Raw genomic sequence first — 15,879 nt, 5'->3', positions numbered from 1 at the left:
AATAAATACAAGAGCAAATAAATAACATGGTGTATTGAATCTCAAATGTTCACAATAATTTAAATAAGGCTTTCCAATTCTAAAAAAATGCAATGACATTGGCAGCTAAATTGTTCAAACCAGCTTGGATTTGAATGCAAAATGATACAACTGGCCTATAATGCAAGAGTCCAAAACCAACAAAGGAAGGTAGAGGGCTAGACCAAAATGCTAGCTGATGTCATTGGCAAAACTTTTCACTTACTAGTCAGGATTTATTCTTGAACATCTAACCTATGAACATGTATAGCATACATGCAAACTAACTGAGAGGGTAATTTGAAACACATGTTAAGAGTATAAGAGTCAGTCTCTTGTCTGGTACATGACGGTACATCTGGTAGAAAGGAATGATTCACTTAGATTAAAACAGATCCAAATGATTATTTTATGTCTGTTTAGGACCAAATTATGTCAGACATTTAGTTTGACCCAGAAGCTTTTGGACAGGGAGATCTGGATCAGGCCCACAGCAAGGGGTCTTCAGCACTTTCCCTCTGCGATAGTCCCATTTAGAAAAAGGCAGTGCAGGGAGTGGGCACCTGCTATTTCCAATGGAGCTTCCCTTCCTAGGGAAATGGAAGTCATTGGGATATGTTTAGCATTGGTATTATTTGCATTTGAAAATATGAAATGTCACCATTTTTGATGCTGGACAACCTTGTATTCTTCCTTCTGGAATCATTTATGGGGTGGCAAGGGAATTCAATCTTTTTCCTGTCTGCCCTAATTCAAAGCTTGGCATCAAAAAGTAAAATATAATAATTTTTGACTACTAAAGTAGAAGATTCTTTTCTGAAATTAGAAATACAGATCTCAGATTGTTTCTTTTGTTAGTCAGAATTGCATAACACTCAGCACTGAGCCATAAAATTAGGATTAAGTTCACATTGTCACTTTAAAAAAAATTACACATTTTGACTAATTATAGTATAGCTCAAAATACTGTCCATCTCTTACAAATGAAGGGTCCATTTCTTAAAACATTTTTTTTGTTTCATGTAATATTGATAAATACAGCTAAATTACAATCTTTAATTTATTTATTTTTTAAAAGATAATTTATATCCCCTTTACACCTTCTGCATTAATTGTGGTGTAAAGGCTCTCCCCACACCATTTACTAACATTTCCCGTTCCTTAAGAAATAAGAGCCAAATTTCAAAATCCATTAATCTCATTCACAAAGACAAAATAGCAGAATCTGATACTGATATGGAATTACTAATTGTATAATTTATACCTTTCAATAAAAAACAATACTGCATGCTGTCATTTTCCAAATACAAATGTAGGATGTGAAACACATTTGAAAATCTCATTTCCTTCACTGCCAAATCTTCCTCTCCTGCTTCAGAAAGGGGTGTCTCTAATAAAAACTAGCAAAGGGAGAGAGAGAGAGAGAGAGAGAGAGAGAGAGGAAAAGATCTATTTATGAGTGCTCAGAAATTTTACCACAAGGAATATTAGTACAGTATAAACACACAGCAAGGGATGCATGTTTAAAATATGTATAGCCAGCAAGTCTTTGAGAGACACTAGAGTTGTGCATCATTGTGTGTTGTAAAAAAAACACATCTCCGCTTCCTTGCGTTCACTAGCATATAAATGTCAGCCATTTTGAAGCACATACATATCAAGTGCAGATTGGAGCTGTATGTCCACCATGACAGTCACAATGATCCCCCCCCCTCATTCTCTTCTCTCCCCTACACACATGCCACCGTGTCTCTGCTAAAGCTGGGGAGAGAGAATAAAACAGGAGACAACATTTAAAGGTGATTTATCTTTAAAATCTGAAGAGAAACCATCACATTTCACCAAGGAGATGGGGAAGGTGGGTGGGTTAGAGGGTTGTTCTCTATGCAGCTCTTTAGAAAACGTCTCTGCATTCAGGCGGTGGGGGGATGATTCTGTTGTCACACAAAGGACTCGTGTTGAGCTGAATCTTTGATTGCAGGACAAGTGCCTACATTAGGCCCCCTCTGAAGGCTAGCATTCCGCACATGTGATTTGTACAACATTTCTGAGCGACTTCTTTGTGAATATGGACCCCAACTGAATCAAAGACAACCTTAAAAACAAACAAACAAACAAAAAACCTCTTTCCAGGAACCTTTCTTTTCCATCCTCCTCCATACAATCTGAGATGAGGTTAACTACACAATGTGGATCTTTTAAAAACTAAAAAACAAAAAACACCACCACCCAATTGAATGAAAACCCTTAGAAAGCGAGAACACTTTGCATCCATTTTTTTTACACATACCCCGCCCCATCCTGTGGTATTGCTTACACAAATGGGACTGTAGCCTTGTGCTTTTGCCTTAACTGGATTTATCCTTGTCAGCTTTCTAGATGGCCTGCCGCATTAGATAAAAAGAGCCCACTGAGTTCCTGTTGTAACCATGGCCACTCTTAAATCTCAGTTGCTGGCAAATTTCTTGTGGCATAAAAGGCAGCGGATAAGAAGACACTAGCAGATATACAAACATGATAGCTTGTCCTATCTTTAACTAATATAACTGTGTACTCTTTCCCCAACTCAGCCCCCAATCCAATTGTGCATGTAGATACTAAGTGAGAAGACCAACCACCTAAATGTTTAGGGTTTTAAAAAAGTAATTTTAAAAAATGTTTTGCAAGCTGATGCGATGCACGTTTACTCAGAAGTAAACCCCCTCTCAGGCAAGTGTGCAAAAGATTTCAGGTTTATTTTTTAAACAGAACATCTGCAGTGAAATGTCACAGTTCAAGGTTTCTCAGGCAGCCTCTGAACACAGAATTCTTTATGCATCTGCCCAAATTGAAAAGGTTATTTTTGCTGTCTTCAAAAGATGACTTTTGAGCTGATGGCGGAGCAAAGGGGTTTGCTGTCCTGAATGAAGGGGGGAGTTGCTAGGAGATAAGTCCAAGATTTCAGAAAAGCGTTGCTTGGAGTTATCTCTAATTGACAGCTGCTTACCCTAAGGGTCTAATTCTAACCTTGAGACCCAAACTATAATGAGAGGGCAGCTTTCCCTCACCCCTGTTTTCTGGCTAGGGCAAGGAGATTACTACAGGCCTGTTTCTGTCTCAGGTAATCCCTCACCCCCTCGCTTCAGTTGGGCATCACTTTGAGAGCTGTTCTGGCTCTGGCAAAAGTTTGTTTCAGTGAGCACTCTCTCTGATTCATAACACCTGAATAAACTTTAAGTTGCAGTTATGTGTGTGTGTGTGTTGAGAGAGAGATCTTTAAAAGAATGATTATGGCTCCTTGGGAAAATGTATATAAGAAGCAATAGATGCTCTTCTGTTTTTTCTTTTCCAGTGAATCCTGTACAGTTTTAAATCAAGCCCCTGGTGTTAGCAAGTTACTATCACTTAAGACTTTAAGGCAAGTAAATAGTAACTTTCAAAAGAAGGAGATAACCAGAGCCTAGTAACTAAAGCATTTCTGTGTGTCCAGACTTGCTACTAAGTTGATTTATGTAGAAAGTTGCTCAGAAAGGCTGAGCTATTTTGAACAGAAGTCCACTATAAACATTTCAACAGTACAATGTAAACTTAACTGGATGGAATGCAACTCTCTCTCTCTCTCTCTTTAAAAAAAAGAAGAAACCAATGGGTCTCCCGCACATAAAACTATTTTTAAATATAAATATAAAGCAGGAGCAAAGGAAAACATCCAAATTAGTTTGGTTTGTTCTTAAGAATCAACCTCCAAATTTGCACACTGGAAAAGCTTTGAATAAAAATGTAGTTTTCAAAACAACAAACACATTTAGAATGCACACGTGTATTACAAATGAAGAATGAATGAGAAATCTTAACTCAAAAAAGTAAGATGTGAAATAAGGAAGACCAGTGGCCAGCTTGCAGTCTAATGAAGTGCGAGTGCAGGTTCGCTGCATGAGTGTTCCGGGTGAGGGGTGGGCAATATTTGTCAATCTCCCCTTCTTTCTGTGCCCTGAAATATTTCCCTGAGGGTCACGTAGTTCATTAGCAGCACATTAGCTGCATGAGCACTTGCTTAGTCTGGATGTTGGCCAGTCTGTTTTATGAGGCTCCCACAAACATGTTGTCTCTTAAAACAGAGGAAGAGCTGTAACTCAGTGCTAAAACACATGCTTTGGCATGTAGAAAGTTTCAGTCTCAGTCTTTGACTTCTCCAATTAAAGGGTCAGGTAACAGGTGCTATGAAATATCTCCTACTGAGACAGTAGAAGGTTAGGTGGAACATTGATCTGACCCAGTTAAGTTTAGTTCATTACAGTCAAAAATCAGCACAAAAGAAACACACAGTGCAATTAAGCTGATACATACCATAATGCAGACAATAATATCCCAAATTCTTAAAGGCAAAAGTTCAGCAACTGTTATCATAATCCCAGAAACTGATCAGAGGATTTAATCAGTACTTTTCTGGTGATCTGATTCAATATGAGTTAGGGGAAACACACTTGTACATATATATGCTCAATATATAGAACTGCCCTTGAATCTCTTTCCAGCACCAGAGCTCAATCTAGACACATATGAAGTAGGGATGTGTGAGCCGGCATCCACGGATCATCCACGGATTCCCCACAGCCCCCCAAGGGGGTAAGTACAAAAAATAATTTATTTATTTTTTTAAAAAAATTGGGAACCCCCCCAAGCCAAACCAAACTGGGGTAGGGTTCAAGGAGGGCAGAACCAAACTGGCCCAGTCTGGTTCAAGGCTGGTTTGGCCTCGAACAGAATTGAGCCAGCCAGTTTTGTGCATTCCCCTATCAATGGTGGCTGCGACAGCAGCTGCAGTGGCCTCCAGGATGGGTGGGGTGGCAGCGGAGGCTCCCCCGCAACCCTGCCAGAGCAGGCAGCAGGGGCGTAACTACTATTAGGCAAGGGGAGGCGGCTGCCTGGGGGCCCCCATGCCTCGAGGGGGCCCCCAGAAGCAAGTCACATGACTATATATTGTTAAGTGTGTATGTGTATCAGCGAGGGGCCCATTTTAAAATGTTGTCTCTGGTCCCACTCCAGCCTTGTTATGCCCCTGGCAGGCAGGGCTATTTTGGGCCTGTTTCGGGCCTTTGTGCATGCATGGAGGTAAAACAAATTGGCCTCCATGCACATGCATGTGCATTGTGTGATGTTGCAATGTGTCTCACACATGGCTCATGTGATGTTGCACTAGTGCAAATATGTATCCATGCATGATCATGTAGCTGAGCAGATGCTCAAAGTTCCACAATTTCTTGCACTTTGAGTGAAACAAGGATATTAGATAACTTTGCATCATTCCCAGCAGCATATATAGACTGAGGAAGGAGTTTCACAGGAGAGGTTGTGCCAGCACACCCTGTTGCTCTAGCACCACACTAGTCTGGCTCTTGACTTAATGGAAGTAGCTAGTGCCACATTATTGCACTAATGCAACCTGTTTACACTGGTGCAGCATTAATCTGGATGTCAGCCAGTGAGTCTATCAGGATAGGCATGAGTGATCTAGTTGAAATGAGTGACCATTGCACAAAAGCCTTGAGCTAGTTGCTAGATCTTCTCAAATTTCTTCAGTTGCTTACCATTCAGTACTACAAAGAAAAACAGCTATGATAAAAACTGACATCTGGATAAGCCCTAAGGTGAGATATCTCCCTGCACCTTAAAAAGTACAATTAACATACTGAGAGCCAGCATGGTGTAGTGCATTGTGCATTGGCCTCGATCCAAGGTGGTGCAGATTCATATACATTCCAAGCAGAGGCGTAACGATAGGGGGGCAGGGGGGGCACGTGCCCTGGGCGCCACCCGCTAGGGGGCGCCAAAAAGTACCTCCAAAGATCCCCTACCGTTTTCGGGGAAAAAATCTTTTTTTTTTTTTTTTTTTGGAGAAAAAAATTTGTGTGTGTGTGCACTGCAGCGGTCCCCCCCTCCCCCTCCCCCGGTCCTGGCGCCAGCTCCGGCACTGGGCGCCGCGGCCGCGGCGTTTGCCTTTTGTAGTGCCTGCCTGCTTTGCAAATTGCAGTGTCAGCACTCGGCAAGGCAACTCTCTTCGTCTGTGACTGACTGTCTCTGTCTCAGACACTCTGAGAGTCTGCTGAGCGCATGAGCCCGGGCGCGACTAACTAGCAGCGGGGGCAAGATCCGCCCAATGTAGCCCTCTTTTCCATCTGCTCCTTTGGGCTGCGCGAGGGAGGGTGGCTGAACACCTCCCCACCCCCCACCCCCAGCCAGTCCCTTGGACAGCCGGCGGGGAGGGATACCCAAGAGGAGGAGGACCAGCGGAGCAGTGGGAGCTCTGCCCCGCCCGACGCCTCCTCCTCCGCCTCTCTGGACTGAGGAACACGAGCCTCATAGCCTGAGCTATGCTCTGGCTTTTGCAGCAGCGACAAGGCAAGCGGAGGGTTAAAGGGAGCAAGAGGCGAGTCCTAGAGCTGCCTGGAAGGCATTGTACTGGAAGAGAACCCACCCGCCACCAGCCCCAACACTGGAGAGGAGACTTGGCTTTTCCTTCTTCCTGGCGTCATGTCAGATCTGGTGAGTGCTGCAAAAGGGCATGTGGGCTGCAGCAGCAGGGAGGGCAATGCAAGGCGGGTGGCGGTGGGGCTAGGAAGTGCTCAGGAAGGGAGCTTCAGAACGATGGCTGGGCGGTGGGTTGTGGAATTCTGCCCCGACGTGCTTGTTATACTCCCTTCCTGCACAGCTCCCAGCCCTTGGAAGATGGTGACCTTTGATCACCCCTCCTGTTTGGGAAATGCAGACAGCAGAGAACATTAGAGAGAAGTAGGGGATGCCAGGCAGGAAAGTGTGGAGTGGGCATTAGAAAAGCTCAGGGGACTCCTAGATAGTGGCTAGGCGGGAAAAGACGGACGAGGCAGCTCCAGTGTGGGAAGGAGAGGGAGGCTGGGGAGAGAAATCAACAGAGCTCACTTCCGCTTCACTACACCCCCGCCCCACCGCCCCATGCATATCACCCTCCGACTCCATCACTGGGGGATTTCAAAGCCAGGAGGTCCTGGCAGCAAATTCCTTTCCATAGAATTTCTGACTCTTCCTGTCAACTTTGGATGTACTGGAAAAAGCATTAAATGGGTTGAATGAAAAGTGAATGCAAAGTGCACTTGGGAGTTGGGGACCCAGGGGCAGGAGTATAAGCTGGGTGGGAAATGAAAGACAGGGAAATGGGGAGGGGAGTTGGAAGTGTGTTGTGTGGGGTGGGAGGAAGGGTTAGAACAGGGTTTCCTAACCTTGGCCCCCCAGATGTTGTTGGACTGCAGCTCCCATCATCCCCAGACATGTGGCTGAGGATGATGGGAGTTGTAGTCCAACAACATCTGGGGGAGCAAGGTTAAGAAACCCTGGGTTAGAGGAGCCTAACTAGTGTCTGGAAACACGAGGCAGGGAAGCTATCCTTGAATCGGGAAGGGAAGAGGGAATGAGAGATGCCCTACCTCACACTGAACCCTTGCACACCCATACCCAGAGCTCCTTTGCCTCCAGTATAATTAGCCAGGAGTTCCTGGTGGTGAAATCCTTTGGGAAGGCATCCAGACAGCCCTTGGAACTGCTTTCAAATGGGTTTACCCTTCTTGATTTATTAGAGGGAGAAAACCTGCGTGCTAGCTAGCTAGGATCACTCTCTTGTTTCCAAAACCCCTTTCAGCTACAAGAATGTCATACTGCAGTGTGTAATGTGTTGCATTGGCAGGACTGAAGAACTTCATCTCTCTGGTTAGTCCTTGCTTTAAGAGAGAAACTTACCAAAGAGCAAGGAGATCTTGCAGGTTTCCTGGAAGCTGCCTTGGAGTGCAGAGATGGAAAAGGAACAACCTATGGTGTTTATATATATTTTTTTAAATCTGACATGGCATGGGAATAATCATGAGAACCAGCCCCCTGTGTCAGTCAAAATGAATTAGCTTCATAGGGGCAGTGGCACATCATCTAGTGGCTCTGGGCCAAATCTCAGGTGGATTTGTCAAATGTTTGGGATTTTATGACCTATAGGATGTTCAGGGCTTATAATGGTAACTTTTTACACCTTACCTTAACCACAGGGACACTATGGCACCTGTATAGTCATTGCTTTTTCTAGTATGGAAACTATTGTCTCTGCCTAAGATGCTATAGATGTGAATGGTGCTGCAATCACACCATAGCTGTAGGAAGTGTGCAATCATTCAAAACATATTTTTATCTGTATGAAATACATACAGATAAAAATATGTTTTGAATGATTGCACACTTCCTACAGCTATTGAATCCTACACTTCTTGAATCCTAGGGGTATCCTTCACACACTCACACACACACGTGTGCTATCTTTAAATATATACATATGTATGCTGGGGGGGGGGCGACGGGGGGGCGCAATTTCAGTGCTTGCCCCGGGCGCCGTTTTCCCTAGTTACACCTCTGATTCCAAGCCATGAAATTCAATGGGTAACCAGAGGCCACTTGCTTCCTTGCTTAATCCTCCTTACAGGGTTGTTTGTTTGTTTATTCATTCATTTATTACATTTGTACACCACCCCAAATTTTCATCTCTGGGTGAAAGTTGTGCTGTTAATAAATGGGAAAGAACAAGTATGCTGTTCAGAGCATGGGAAGAGTGAGATTAAAATGCAACAATTCTGGAAGCAATTCAGTCTGTGTCCGAAGTCTGCACTGAAATACTCAGAGGCTAGCATCCAGACTATTAAAGCACCGGTGCTATAGGAGAAGCACGAGTGCTTCTGAAGAGTTCAACTGAATCAGCTCCACCACTCATGCAGTGGTGAGGGCAGGACTTCGACAATCTCCCCTTCCCCCAGAGAAGCACCCTGTGTCACCTCAAGTATGTCACTAAGGGTTACACAGCCCTTAGGGTCATATTTTTGGGTGGCGCAAAGTTCCTCCAAGAGAAGGAGAGGTTCTCATTCAGAGAGAGGGAGTGCTGGTACAGCGTTAGTCTGAAACTCTTCAGAAGAAGTAGTGCTACACTGCTGCTTCTCCTGTAGCACCAGTGCTTCATTAGTCTGGAGTCAACTGGGGACACTTATGCTTATCCTGAGAAACTGCAAATATAGTTCTCCTTGGATCCTACCACAGTCAATGTGGTTTTGCTATGGGAAGTCCCACTGTTCTGTTCAGCACTCTGTCTGTGAAACTCAACATGCAGTTATTATTGCCCCAGAGCCTGCTAGTTTAATGCCAGGAGGGGGAAAAAATAATAATTTACTGACTTTAGATCTGCGGCTGTCAGATAAAGCCTCAGTGGTGAATGAGGGCTCCATTCAAATCTCTGCTTTTTCTTGCAACTGGAGCCTTCACAATTGGTAATGAGGACAGATTCTGAATGGTTTGTGAGCAGCTGCTTAGTAGGTAACAGCGTGTTTGAATTCAGCTGAACAGTGTTTTTAGAAGCAGTTCCTGACCCCTGACCCTTCCTACAGACTGGGTTGATGGGATTAGGGTAAGCTAACGTTTGGTTTACACTTGGCTATAATGAGCTGGCAAGAGATAACATACTTTTTAATTATCAAGTTGCGCCTCTGCCAAAATTAGCTGGTGCTGAGTTTACCAAATGGTTCAATGAACTATAAGAAACTACAAAAAAGAAAAAGAAAAATACAAGCAGGCATGGCCATTGGATAATAGCTGCATATTGGAAGAAGTGTTGAGAGCAGTGTATGGTTATTATAATTATGCAACACTTCCTTCATGTTTGCTTTAGCTTTTAAACATTCACCTCTACGGCGTGCATGATAAGTGGACAGAAATATATAAGCTGCCACAAATGGCAATATAATCTTGTTTTAAAAATATTGAGAGAGAGAGAGAGAGAGCACAGTAGTTCACTTGTTATTTCACACACTCCGTGAAAAAACCAGCATAACTGGCATAAGGCAAGGTGAAAACGACACAGTATGGTGTTATTTAGCAAAAGTGTTTAAATATCATGAATCTGAGTGATAAATTCAGCAACAGCTGCAAGGATTAGAATATTCTGGAAAAAGCTTCCCCTTGCAACCCTCTTCACGCTGTTTCCTGACATATACAATGTCTATGTGAAAGCCACAGTGAGAAAAGCATGGCTGCCTTTAAAAGAGATAAAGTAAAGGTAAAGTCATGCCATCGAGTCAGTGTCGACTCCTGGCGACCACAGAGAGGTTGTCACTTTGTCCGCATATTTAATTGCCTGGGGCCAACATACCTTCCTTGTAGCCCTTGCCAGGGCTCAGTTGCTTGAGTCATCTGGATCAATTTGCTCCTCTAACATCTCCTCTGTTCTGGATATGTTGTGGTCTGGATTGTACCTATGGCTAGGAGCTTTCCCAGACAGCAGGCTTTACCATGGATTTTCTGCAAGGCTTTACTGTGAGTTTGAAGTTCCCCCAAAAAACTGACACAAAAAGTGGATTTTTTTTACCCTGGATAAAAATCGGGCTACACTCAAATGTGCGATGAAAAACCCAAATTGTATGTGCAGTGCTCCATTATAGCTCGCAGGGAATTCAAGGTAAATTTGGTCGATATGTGAATTCGCACCTCCATTCTGGTGGAGATGCGAACTAAAAGCTGGGTGTGGAAAACTTCTAGCTGATGAATGGTCCTGTTGGTAGCAGTGCTTTTCTGTGGGCTCTCAGGAGCCCCCCTCATTTGTGTTTGAGTTTCCAGGCTTGGAGATCTCATTCTGGATATGCTCAGGAACCTCACGGTATAATGGGCTCTCCATTTATGGCACATGGGGACAGGTCACTTGGTGACAGTGGGCCAGTTTGTTTGTTTGTTTGTTTGTTTGTTTAACATATTTTTATACTGCCCAAAACTGTAGTTCTCTAGGCGGTTTACAAAATAATAAAAACAACCAATAAAAAGATTGACACATTTCAACAACTAAAATTTAAAAAGTTAAAACTATTAAAACACAATTAAAATGCAATTAAAACAATATCTAATTAAAAGCCTGGGTGAACAAATGCATCTTGACTGCCCTGCCTGCTGCAGTGCTTTTACAGAGTGGACGTCGGTAGCACTGTAATGAAATGCCACATGTTTCATTGGGCTCATTTAAATATTCATGAGGCAGCAGCCAATTCAAAGGCTGGCCTTTGTTTTCAAAAGGTGGGTGGAGCTGAGAACTAGGGATATGCAAACAGGAAGGCAGTGGCGAGGACTGTAAAAATGAAGATTTGTAAAAATTTCAAAGTGTAAAGGGTAAATATGTGCTTGTGTAGAATAGAAGTGCTCTGCGTATGCATGTATGCGTGTGTGCATGTGTGCGTGCATGCGTGCATGGAGGTTGCTGTTGTGTGGGTGACTGCGTGTCAGTAGAGGTTTCTTTCTTTTGTGTAGATAGTGTTTTGGAAGCTTTAGTTTGTGTAGATAGTTGGTGTGTAAAAACTATAGCTGTATAGATGGATTTGTATATACTTGTATATATGTATTTGTGAAATGCATTTATTTATGTTGGAAGTGAAGGAATATGTGCTGTCTCTTGTCTCAATGACAGTGGAGGACAGTCAGAGGGCTAGAGGGTCAAGACATTGGTCATCCCTTATCTACTGCTCTGACACGATCCCTTTGGAATGTAGATTGCTACTCTCAGGGACACTTCCTTCCTTCCAGGCACTTCCTTCCTCTCTCTCTTCTTCTTCCCTTCCTTCTACCTTGCAACATGCAAGCTTCTCTTCCCTGCACCATGTGTGCAGAGATGCAGAATCCATCTGCATCCAGCTAGACAGATAGATTAGAGATCCTAACTCCTAACTTTCCTATCTAGAATGGAGTTCTTTAATTGTTGTTGTTTATTTACGATCTTAGATCAAACATCAACATACACAGAATATACACAGTAAAGAGAGAAAACAAAAACGGAAACAAAGTCTAAAATGTCATCAAATACATAAAATCAGGAACCTTTGACAGTAACCGATTGCTGTGCTCTAGCTTCTCTTAGTTTGGTCAATGTGTAACAGAATTTAGCAACCGCCAGGGATATTGTTGGGTCCCTATCTTCTAATAAACATATAAGAATTGTCTCCAATGAGTGACTTTTGAGATCTTTCAGATACTGAGATAAAAATAAATCTCTTTCATCAGTATAAAGTGGACAATGTAACAGTGAATGCATCAATGTTTCGGGAGCAGCTCCGCAAGGGCATTGTCTCTCCTCATAGGGTTTTCTCTCAAATTTCCCTGCTAGCATCGCTGAGGGTAGAGCATTCAAGCGAGCTCTTGTAAACGCCCAGCGCAGCTTTGGTGAATAGATTGTATAGAAATAAGAGGCTGTGACCCAGTCTTTCTTGGTGCTTAGGAATTGTAGCGGCCTATTTACAGAGGCCCTTTCCTCCTGGAAATTTATGTCCCTAAGCCTTTGTTTAACTAGGGATCTTGCCGTTGACTCACCCTGTTCTAACAATTGTGCTGGGCAGAAGCCCATCTTCCGGAGTCTTTCCTCAACCGTCATACACCAACGGGGTTGTGGGGTAGCGGCAAGGAGATGAGGTATAAGTCCTACCGGGTAAAGATAAGTCTTAATCCAATACAGGATAATAAGAAGCCAGGCCCTGGTCTCCAATTTCCATAGCCCAGTCTCCAGCCATATTAAGGAGTTCGGGATGCATTTTGGTACCCCCAACAGTGATCTCAGAAAGCCCGATTGTACTTTTTCTAAAGCTTGTAAGTCTTTTGGCGGTCTAACCTGAATCCCATATAGCAGCTGAGGTATCACTTTAGCCTGAAAAGCTTTATTTGCTGCCGGAATGTACCCACCACCTTGTGCCCAGAAAAATTTCCTAATTGCCATGGAAGATCGAGTGGCATTCAATTTAGTGGCACTGGTGTGCATAGAAGTACCGCCATTAAACTGAAACACCACCCCCAGGTATCTGTAAGACTTCACCTGCTCTACTCTGGCACCACCTATGGACCATCTAAAAACCTGTTGCTTCTTTGCAAATCTCACGATTTTAGTTTTGGTGTAGTTGATTTCCAAAAATCTCTTTGATGCCTCTCTTATTTGCTTCCCCAACTCCAGGTCACTCTAAGCATTTTGATCTGGAGGGTGATAGTGTGTCCCTAGTAACACATTTCCTTTCAGTCCTCATATTGTCACCCATAATGATTCTGTGGAGGACTCCAGCCCACCTAGGTTTTCTAGCTTATTGGAATCTATCCCATCTTTGATATACAGTGCCAGTCCTTCTGCAATCCTCCGCTCCCTGTCCCTTCTATAAAGTTTATATCCAGGAATAATCGTGTCACTCTAGTTATCACCATTCCACCAGGTTTCCGTCACACCTATTATATCTATCTATCAATCAACTTTCTTACGGCCAAAGACCAGCATGGGTAATAATACAGCAGAATAGATAATAGAACCATATTGAAAGTTGCTACATATATGCATATAACTATCAACGAGCATAAAAATGTCTAAAAAGTATAAAATACTTTTTTATACTTTAGTATAATTTTATAATTATAAATTATTATAAAATTATAAAACTATAAAACTATAAAATTATAATGGTGGTTATTACCTTTAAGAATGGGTTAGCTCTGGGTTCCCTTAAAGAATGCCTTTTTCTGTATGATCCCCACCACATGTTGAGAACATCTGGAGAGGTTCATCTCCAGCTGCCACGAGTGCATCTGGTGGTGTCTCAGGATGGGGCTTTCTCTGTAGCTGCTCCCAGGTTATGGAATGCACTCCCCACATTTCATTGTTTAATTACATTATTGGCCTATATGAAAGCCCTTAACCCTTTGGAAAAACCACCCAGAGACCTTTTTGTATGGGGAGGTATATAAATGTACTAAATAAATAAATATATAATTTTTATTATTCTTTGGCCTTCAGTGCCCAGGCAGTGATGCAATATAGCCTGCTTTGCTGGTGAGAAATCTGGGGTCTGTATAGTGAGTGTTGGGATTTGCAATAGCTGCAGCCTAGCTTGCTGTATAGTTTGCATGTAATCTACTGAAGTTTGAAGGGGCACTCTAGTTTCCTCTGTACTGGTTGGGCTAGCTAAGATTTTCTATTCCCCTTTCTGTTCCTTTGTTTATGAGTCAGCAAGTTCTGTATTGATCTCCAAGTGCCTTTGTCTCACAAGTAAAGTTATCTTAAAAGCCTTTCGCTGATGTTTGCTCTGTCCTCCACGCAGATAGAACACACTCTGCAACAGGTTATGAGCCCATAGTCACCTATCTCATGAAGCACATAGATGAAGTGTTGGAAAAATTAAAAGACTATGAGGCACTTCACACAACACGTGCGAAGCGCCTGATGGGGTTCTGCAGGGAAAGTGGGCAGCTGCTCCTGGAGAGACCCCTGAGCGTGGGAGGCTGCTTGCAGCCTCCTGCTGGGGGTGTGTGTGTCCACTCATGTGTTGCCACGCACCACAGTGACACATGCACACGAAAACAAGGTTAATAGAGCAATTGCTCCTTTAACCTTGTTTAAAGGGAGGGGGATTTATGGTGGCTAGCTGCCAGCAGCTGTGCGGCTCCTGTTGCAGCACACGATTGCCCCAAAGTGGGCAGGGCTCCCTTAGCCTGCTTTTGGGTGATCATGGGAAGAGCCTCTATGTATCCATGGCAAGTAACAGGTTTCAGTGTAAGCCACTTTGAACTGACAATGGAGGCAAATTCACAGCGGAGAAAATTGAGAACTTCTTAAGAGCTCATGAAACACAGCATCACAAAACAGTCCCGTACACACCTGAGCAGAAAGAAGTGGCAGAATGCAGAAATAGGCCCCTAACAGAAATGATTAGATGCATGCTGACAAGTTCTGGTCTACCTGAAAAATACTAGGGAGAAGCAGCTATCACAGCTACATATTTGCAAAACCTATCCTAGTGAGGAAAACCCTATATGAACTGTGGTATGGAGAAAAACCCAGGGTGGGATGTATTAAATTATTTGGATGCAAAGTGTATGTATACATCCCAAAAGAGTAATGTACCAAGCTGCAGAACAGGGCAATGGAAGAAATTCTTGTTGGCTTCAGTGAATGCTCCAAAGAATACAGAATTCAAGGCCCACATATAGATAAATAACTATTAGTAACAGTGTGACATTTGAGGAAGGCTCTGCTAACAATGTCATGACTGTACAGGAATTGGGAGAACCACCACTCAAAGGAACCAACTGGAAAGAAGAACTTTCTGAACTAATGTTGAAGTCAATATACAACCAGCTGAAGTGCAGAGGCAAGCAGAATCAAGAGATGTTGAGCTCAGACAATTATCCATGACATACATAGGTAAAACACCTATCTACTTGTCATACAAAGCTAGTACCAATAGGTTACCTGGACCATCATTCTGGCAAGACATCCGACAAATGCCAGAAGGGGAAGCCAACAAATGGGCCAAGGCAGCAGGAGAGGAAATGAAGTCCCTGCACAGCAATAATACTTGGATGCTTACTCCATTACCACCAGACAGAAAGCTTATAGGCTGTAAGTTAAGGTTAAACATAATGCATAAGGCAAAATTGAGCAGTATAAGTCTCAGCTTATGCAAAAGGCTACTCACAAAAGTTTGGAGAGGATTATGATGAACCGTTAGCTCCAGTTGTTAAGCACACAACAATTAGGACATTGCTAGGTGTCGCAGCCGGAAGAGGAATGAATGTCGAACTTTTAGATGTAAAAACAGCCTTCTTAAATGGTGAGCTTAAAGAAGAAATCTATATGGAACAGCCACCAGGTTTCCAAGATGCAGGAAGACCGACTTTGTATGCAAGTTGTACAAGAGCATATATGGACTTAAACAGGCCACAAGGGCTTGGAATGCAAAACTAAATGAAGTGCTCATTAACAAAAACTTCACCAGAAGTAAAGCAGGTCCTTGCCTATATTCAAAGAAAGTGGACAATTGATGG

The 15,879-nt window shown here is 43.1% G+C and overlaps 1 long non-coding RNA gene across 1 annotated transcript in view; it reads left to right on the top strand.

Annotated features, from left to right (window-relative positions):
- The first annotated feature begins 1,578 nt into the window (after positions 1–1,578).
- Positions 1,579–15,879, top strand: part of LOC128345656 (uncharacterized) — a 45,845-nt gene continuing 31,544 nt past the window's right edge. The window contains exons 1-3 of the long non-coding RNA XR_008316568.1: positions 1,579–1,817; positions 4,533–4,623; positions 6,387–6,540. This is a non-coding gene — a long non-coding RNA (uncharacterized LOC128345656). The remainder of the gene's footprint in view (positions 1,818–4,532; positions 4,624–6,386; positions 6,541–15,879) is intronic.

The sequence above is a fragment of the Hemicordylus capensis genome, chromosome 1 (assembly GCF_027244095.1).
Source record: "Hemicordylus capensis ecotype Gifberg chromosome 1, rHemCap1.1.pri, whole genome shotgun sequence".
Lineage (NCBI taxonomy): Eukaryota > Metazoa > Chordata > Lepidosauria > Squamata > Cordylidae > Hemicordylus > Hemicordylus capensis.
Note: the sequence above shows the minus strand (reverse complement) of the source record. Positions and strands in the feature narration are given on the sequence as shown.